This window comes from Petaurus breviceps, unplaced genomic scaffold, assembly GCF_028583685.1.
Source record: "Petaurus breviceps papuanus isolate PSGF00001 unplaced genomic scaffold, PetGlider_PUasm1.0 90630, whole genome shotgun sequence".
Classification (NCBI taxonomy): Eukaryota; Metazoa; Chordata; class Mammalia; order Diprotodontia; family Petauridae; genus Petaurus; species Petaurus breviceps.
In genome coordinates this window covers 3,735,502-3,743,413 of record NW_027187291.1, presented here as the reverse complement: position 1 = coordinate 3,743,413, position 7,912 = coordinate 3,735,502, and the positions used below count along the sequence as shown (strand labels likewise).

Below are 7,912 nucleotides of genomic sequence, written 5' to 3'. Positions count from 1 at the left end.
GAAGTTCTTTAAGAGATGGTTCTCTTGGAGGGAAGGATACAGTGGGAAATGTTGGGGATGTAAAAATAAAAGATATCACGTTTTAAAAAGTATATTTCTCCCTCATTTTACAGCAGAAGTAGTATTATATATGGTAGAGAGGTTTATTGTTTGCAGGCAGGACACATTGGCCTGCAAGGTCACCTCCAACTCTTCTATTCTGTGATTCCATGAAACTGCAGCCGACTGAAGGGAAGACTTGCCTAACGTCCCACAGTTGCAGAGTAAGGATTCAAATGGGTTATATCAGTGATCTACTCTGTCAAATGGGCAGCTAGATGATGCAGTGAATGGAGCAGAGGGTCAGAAATCAGGAAGACTTGAGTGCAAATTTGGCCTCAGATACTTACTAGCTGTGTGACCCTGGGCAAGTCACTTCACCCTGTTGGCCTCAGTTTCCTCATCTGTAAAATGAGATGGAGAAGGAAATGGCAAATCACTCTAGTATCTTTGCCAAGAAAACCCCAAATGGGATTATCAACACAGATCAACAACAACAAAAACATTGTCAAAGTCATCTTGGACAGAGGTATCAGACACAGCCCAAACCAGATTAAAACGTAATTGAAAAATATTGAACGAAATAAATAAAAATACAATGAAACATAATATTACATTTAAAAACTAAGTCAATATGTGGACTTCAAGGATCCTTATGGAAGGATCGGTGGCCCAGTTTCTATCCAAGTTTCACACCATTGAGCTGGATAAGTCAAGTCGAGGTGAGATTTATCAACTATTTTGCCTGAAAAATCTAGGGACAATCCAGAGAGAACCAGAGAGGCAACTCCCACAATAGCTGAGAAACTCAGGGCCAGAGCAAGAAGGGTTTATTGCAAACTTTAATCATTTAAGGCTGCTAGGTGTAAAGACAAGGGATCTCAGGGAGTGGCTGGCCAAAAAGGGAATTTAGGCCAGAAGGACCCCATCTAGGCCCTGAGGACCCAAATTCCCTTCAGTACAGCCGATGCCCTTTATAAAGAAAAGAACTCTTCCCTAAACCCAAGGACAGTGTCCCCACAGGCAAAACAGAACCCCACTGTAAGGATCTGCATAATCTATACCCAGAGGCAATTATCCAGGTAGCAACCCCTCTTCTTTTCCTTCCCTCATCCTTCTCACTCCTTCCCCTCCCCTGCCTCAACCTATAGCTTCATCCTGATTTAGCTCTAATGATATTAATTTATAATTTTGTGGACAGTTTTATTTTTAAAGCAGTTGGTGGGAGGGTAAGTGCTTAATAAATACTTGTTAAATTATCTGGATAATTAATTCTGTTCCACACTTGAAATGTGTAGACACATACCTGGGAGGAAGAGCTCATGAAGGCAATGAATGAAATGTCCAGTTGTTAGGCATACAGCTTAAACTCTTTAAATTCTGTTTCTTGGGGGCTGGTGCAGAATTGGCATAATTATCAAGATAATCTCACCCTGAATTCTTCCTCCTGCCCCAAGAACCTGCTTCCCATTTCCCTGAAATCTTCACCCCAGAGATTAACATGAGTTCCTTGTCATTTTTAGGATCGAAAGTGTTAACTACCTTCCTCTCCCCATCTCACTGCCAAAGGCAGGGAAAATACTAGAGGGTTGGAGGGTAGTTACTGACTGTGTCTACCTGGCTTTACTCCCACGTTTGGCATTGCAGTAGTCCTTCCAGAGGGAGAAGACAGGTGACTGGCCTCCAGTCATATGATTAGGCTGAGGGAAGCAAGGAGGAACCTGGAGAAGGGGGCCTAGCTCTACCCCAATGACATTCAAGAGGATTTCCTCCCTCTCCCTACCCACTACATCATAAGCCAACCGGGCCACCATGCTGGCTTCTTTCCTAGGCATTTGTTTTTCCATTTGGAAGGAGATGACACAACCCAACTGGTGTTCAGCTTCTGGTCTGTTTGGGGAGAGGGGTGGTTGTGTGTTGAGGGTGAGTTAAACTGTGTCCATTTTCATTCCAAATCTTCCTCTCTCATCCACCTACTCTTCCTCCCCTAAAACCTATCTGGAGCTATTTCCTCCAAGGATGGGGAGAGGAATGAGTGACCTGGGTCGAGAAGCATATGGGAGGCATGGAGTACCCACCCCTTCTCAGAATCACATCATCTGGGATGCTGCCAAAGCATCTTGGGGATGCTGCTGCTGGTACCAGGTCCCAAAGTTGCTGACATAGCCCCCAGTAGGCAATGTCCTGGGCCTGGGCATATCCCACAGTGAGGGGAGGGGTGGGGACAGGGCTGGGAGGGCCCCTAGAAGTTCTCCATCTTGACTACTAGACCCCTGCTTCATGATCTTCTTATACTTTGAACGTTTATTCTGAAACCAGATCTTCACCTATTGGGTAAAAGGAGGAGAAGAAAAGAGTCAGGAAGGAGGGATCTCATAAGTCTGTTCTACATCGGAAAGCTCAGACTTTGTGGGTGGAGTGTGATTGGAACCCTTCCTATGCCAGGCTAAATCCATTCAATTCAATTCAACTCAACCAACAAACATTAATTGGCTACTATGCCAATATATGAAAAGCAGCCTGATATAGTGAATAGAGTTCTAGATTTGGAGTGAGACAAAGCTGAATTCAAATCCCCACTGAGACCTTATTAATTGTATAATCATGGGGCAAATTATTTAATCTTTGAGAGCTTCAGGTAGCTCTCTAAAACCATACATTGTAGAAACCTTTGTGATATGCCTCAGTAGAAGGAGTTTCAACACTGAAGGATTCTTAAATTCCTTCACATTAAGTGGAAGGCACTGTGTTATGGGCTGGGGAAGAGAAAATTAGACAAAGTCCTTACCCTCCAAAAGTTTAAGGTCTAGGGTGCTTATAGAAATTAATATAATAAAAATATTCAATGGTGTGACAAACGGGTCCAAAGAAAAAACTATGCAAAATTAGTGGAGGGAGAGATTATTTCCAGCTTGGGGGAAGAGGGTGGATCGGGAAGAAACAGTACCTAAAAATGAAGCCAGAATGAAGGGAAAAATTTTAATAAGCAGAAATGGGGTTGGTGGGAAGAGTTCTCCTAACTGTCCCATGGACACATCTGGTACATACTAGCAGTCTCTCTATTCTTTTCCCCTATCCAGAAATGGTTTCCATTCTTGTCTTTGTACCCATTCTTCGGGGTCATCCCAGGGCTACTTCCCTTGAACCTTAAAAGGATCTACCCTCCTCCTGAGACACTATGGTATTTATTGTATATAGTCTTCATTTGGAATTTATCACATACTACCTGGTTCGGTGAGGTTCTGGCTCTCTGAGAGCAAAATGATCACATTACAATTGTGTCTTCCCAATACCCAGCACAGAATGTATACTCAGATATTGGCTGATTATTTGATTAGCAGTCTCTCTTTGAATGTATTTCTTTTTTTTGTAGGTTGTTGGGGTGTTTTGTTTTTGTTTTTTAATCAGGGGTCTTGGTGGAGAGGTGGAGAGATGGGAACTAGGGTGAGCCTAACCAGTAGTCAGCTGCCTCAGTAGTTTGATTTCAGGGACTCCAGGAACATCGCTCCCTTTCAGCTTTCCAATGAAGCTCCAAATTCTGCTATTAGGAGCCCAGGGTTCAGGTTTTATCTGGCTACTTAAAATGCAAATGAGCAGAGTTTAATCACTCATTAAGTCTTGTCATTTATAACTCATTGTGAATGAGTTTATCAGATCTTTGAGTCAGTGCCAAGGCTAGTGGGGAGAAATGCCCAGAGACAGGAAGAAGTACAGAGAAGAAAAAGGCTGGGCCATATTCAGGGCATTAAAGGGGAAGGGGGAGGGGGAGCAGGCTAAAGATAAACTTTGCTTAATGCCCTTTGCTTCCTCTTTCCACTCCCTCTTCAAGTCCAATTACTTCCTCAGGGGCTGCATGGAGAACAGAGGAAAGGCAGGGTGGTCTAGGTGGGGCCCCTTCCTCTCCACCCCTATCCCCAGGGCATCTGGCCCCCACCTGAGTCTGAGTTAGGCCTAGCTGGGCAGCTAGCTGAGCCCTCTCTGGAAGGGCCAGGTATTGTGTGTGCTGGAAACGCTGGTTCAGATGCTGAAGCTGGAGGCTGGAGTAGATGGTTCTGGGCTTTCGAAATTTCTTGGTCCTGCCATTCAGCTTGAGTCTTTCTGGCTGTGGTAACCCAAGTGGCTTCTCCAGGTCTGATGGATGAGAGAGCAGTAAGAAAAGGAATATTGGTTTCCCAATACCAATAATGCAGACTCCTCACTCTCTTAGGCCCAAACATGTCTCTTGGCAGGAGGTTCTCAGAATAGCTAAAGACAAGACATTAGGACTCCCCAGGGTCCTTCAAGTACCTATTCTTCTCCCAGTCTTTGTCTCTCCACTACTGTCCCCTGATTCCAGTCAATTCCCTCAGTTTCATAGAAGTGGGCTTATCTGGAGCCACCAGAAAAAAACAATTCCTAATTGTCCCTACCCCAAACTCTTGAAAATGAGGAGGCATGTGGAGTAGTGGGAAAGAAGTCACAAGTTCTAACCTACAGCCAAAGGCTGCTTCCATCTAGCCTTTGGGCCTCTGTCATTTCACCATTCACCAGAGAATATTAGGTATTTATTTTCCTTGATCCAGCAGAAGAGGCCCTCTTGGGATTTCATCTCCCGGAAAGACTGCCCCAGCCTTCATCCCACCCCCATCCTTTTCTCTATGGGGCTCCAATTCCAGACAGAAAAGGGTAGGGGGGGAGTAGATTCCATAGAACCACAGCTTGTCAGAACTGAAAGGGGGGAGTAGGTTTGAAAGATTCCACAAGAACCACATTTTATCAGAACTAGAAGACTTTAGAGTCTAATCCCTCCCTGAGAAAGAAACTGAGGCTCAGTGGGAGGGAAGGGATTTGACCCAGGACTTCTCCCATCTCAAAAAGCCTGCCTGGATTCACACTCTGAAATATTAACTTTCTCTCCCTCCAAGCTGTCATTCTTATCCCCACCCCACCCCCAATTCCCAAAGAAACATTTCCAAAAAAAAAAAGAAATGGGACAGTATACCAGAGATGACTTTGCTTTGGGGAGAGCTGGACTGCAGGTTGAATTTTTATACACCCTACAGATGAGCCAGCTTCTGACTTTTGTCTTCAGGTTTATTTTGTGTTTTTACTATTGGAAGGTAACTGATCTCTTAAGGGTGCACCACCAAAACCCTCCTTAATCCATTGCTAGTGCTAGGTAAACTGCTGACCAGTTGTGGGACAGATACCTGGTAGGCATCTCTGGGGTACTTTTGTTTTGCACTGTGCAGAGCGGGGCCTGAGAGCCCAAACTTTTGCCTGATGATCCCAAAGGAACAACAAAACCCAACCCACTCTCAGCCCCCTTTCTTGGTCTAGCCCCGAATGAGGCAGCTTCTCTGTCCATAGGGTTACTGTGCTCAGTTTATCCTGGGAAGTAAGCAAAACAAAACATCCCCGCCCCCCAACCAAATTTCTCTACCCCTCTCCCACTCCATTTCTCCATTACCCATTATTAAGGGTCTGGAAGGCACCCTCCCTAAACACTCAAGCCCTGAAGATCTTTGTAAACCGTAAACTATCATGTAAATGCTACTATGGCTGCTGTTGCTATTCTGCCCTTTATGTGTTCTTTGAATATGTGCTAATCTTAATTTGTCAAGGAGTCTCTATGTGCAGCAATTGTCTGTGTGTCTCTGTGTGGCAACATCTGGTTGGATCTCAGTAGCAGACCTGGTGTTTTCCTACGTGCATCAGGAGAATAACTATATATCTGTGTATATATTTCACTGTGGTCTCTGACTGAGACCAGTGAAACATTGCCATCCTGGTCTACATCTGCTCCCATCCCCACCCCTGAGAGACTGATTTCCTCACAAGGCTGCCTGCCCTCCACCCAAACATTGCCAACCATGGCAGAGGGTGCCATACTCTCTTAGTGGCTCTTTACTGCTCAGGAAAGCTTTTACACCAACTTTCCAGAAAAAAATTGCTTTATTTTCCTTTTCTCTCTTGACACAGCATCCTATATTCCATGATGTCTACATGGTCCAGGACAAACAGTAAGTTTGTAAAGTGACAATCCAATTGGAACCACCTGTGCAGATATGATTTCTCTGGATATAATGGGAGCACACGGAGTAGGGAGCTGAAGAGACAGACAGACAGACAAAGAAACAGAGATGAGAAAAAGAGATACCAGCAGAGCTGATCTGAGCATTTCCCCCAGAGCCCACAACCTAAAGAACAAGCAGTCAATATTAGCTCCTACTCTGTTCTTTCCTCTCTCCCTTCTCACTGTCTCTACCAGGGCTCCCCATGATTCTTTGGTCCCAGAGGCAAACCCTGAAAATGACAAGTAGTTCAGCCCTAGTGACTGCAAACAATCACTGAGCCTCATTTTAAAAGTCAGAATCTGCCTCCCGAAAAGCCACCCGAAACCCCTAGATGAAATCTCCTCAAATTACATCTTGTCACTATAGCTCCAAATAGCAAAAGGCAAAACCTTCCTCATAGTCCTGACTACTGCCTATCCAAAGCAAAGAGGCCACAAAAACCACTGTCGAAGAGGTAGCCCTCAGAAAGGGAGAGAATACCTCCTCCAAGGTAAGGGAATACCAAACACCCAATTCCCAAAACATGGGGTCTGGTTTCCCAGAGAAGTGTAGACTGGAGGTCAGTGAGGAGGAAGGGAGGGAGTGAGGAAGGGAAAAGGGAGCCTTAGCCAGAAATTTTTCTTCATTGGACCCGGGAGTGAAGAGAGAGCAAGAAAAAAAACAACACCATTTTAAAAAATTCTCATTCTGTCCTTTCCCAGAGACCTGGGCTAAAGGGAACAAGGGGAGGGGAATTGGAACGCCATTAGAAAACATCAAGAACAAGTCTATGGAGACACAAACTCACACTAGTTTTCTTTTTTCCAAGTTGGGTAAAGAAAAAAAAAAGAAAGAAAAAAACAATCACCACAAAACCATAACATACCTTTGCTCCAAACAGAACAGATAATAGAAAAAAGGGACTGTCATTCAGGAGGAATTGAGATTCCTGCCTTTCTGTCCTTCAAATGACACCCTAAATCTTTGGGGCGTGGGAAGGTGACCAGATCTTTTCAGGAAAGATGGTAACTGGTGTGTAGGGACCACTGGACTGGACAGAAAGAATTCTCAAAAATTGGAGACTGAAAAAATGGGTGACATAAAATCCGGAGTAAAGACCAGAGCCTCTTGGAGACAGGAGATAGGAGACAGGAGACAGGAGAGAATGCTCTTGGGGAAACATTGACTTGCACAGTAAATCAGAAGGCCTGGATCCTGCCACTAATTTTTTATTGTGATCAGGGAAGGGGGCTCCCATCACTGACATTTTACAGCTCTAAATATTTTTACTGAGCTCTATGAGGAAAGGCTGGGCAGAGAAATCCCTGCTGTGACTGTGTGAAGGATGGTGACTTGATATGTCACTGAACGAGACTGTCACTGGGAAAGCTGGGAGATAGTGAGTCTAAGACTGAATGGAAGAGATTACTGAGTGTGTATCATTGTGAGAGTCTAATTGTAGGAGCAATTATGTACAATTAGGCTAACTCCTGTGAAGGTGATGTGGGGTTAACTGTGCAACCAGGTGCATCTACAGGGCATAGGGCACATGTGTGTATGCAAATAGTATGAACTTCTGTGTATAGAATATAGAAGTCTATATAACTTCGAGGGAGCCGAGACATTATTTCTTTGAGTGTTTAAGTGAGATAGCCTGTATTTACCTGCTCTGAGAGTCCCCCTAAATGTTTTATCTGTGGTGCTTGTCCACTGGAGGCATCGGGTCCCAGGAGGGTGGTGGGCAAAGAGGTCATAGTTACTGTGGCCCTGCGCCTAAAGGTTCTTGGCACCTGGACCCATGGCCTGGCCAACACCTTCCTCCACCTCCTTCTTCTACC

The 7,912-nt window shown here is 44.7% G+C and overlaps 1 long non-coding RNA gene across 1 annotated transcript in view; it reads right to left on the bottom strand.

The window, feature by feature from the left end:
- Positions 1–5,954: 5,954 nt before the first annotated feature.
- The window catches only part of LOC138143176 (uncharacterized), a 2,247-nt gene continuing 289 nt past the window's right edge, over positions 5,955–7,912 (bottom strand). Inside the window, exon 2 of the long non-coding RNA XR_011163631.1 lies at positions 5,955–7,898. This is a non-coding gene — a long non-coding RNA (uncharacterized lncRNA). The remainder of the gene's footprint in view (positions 7,899–7,912) is intronic.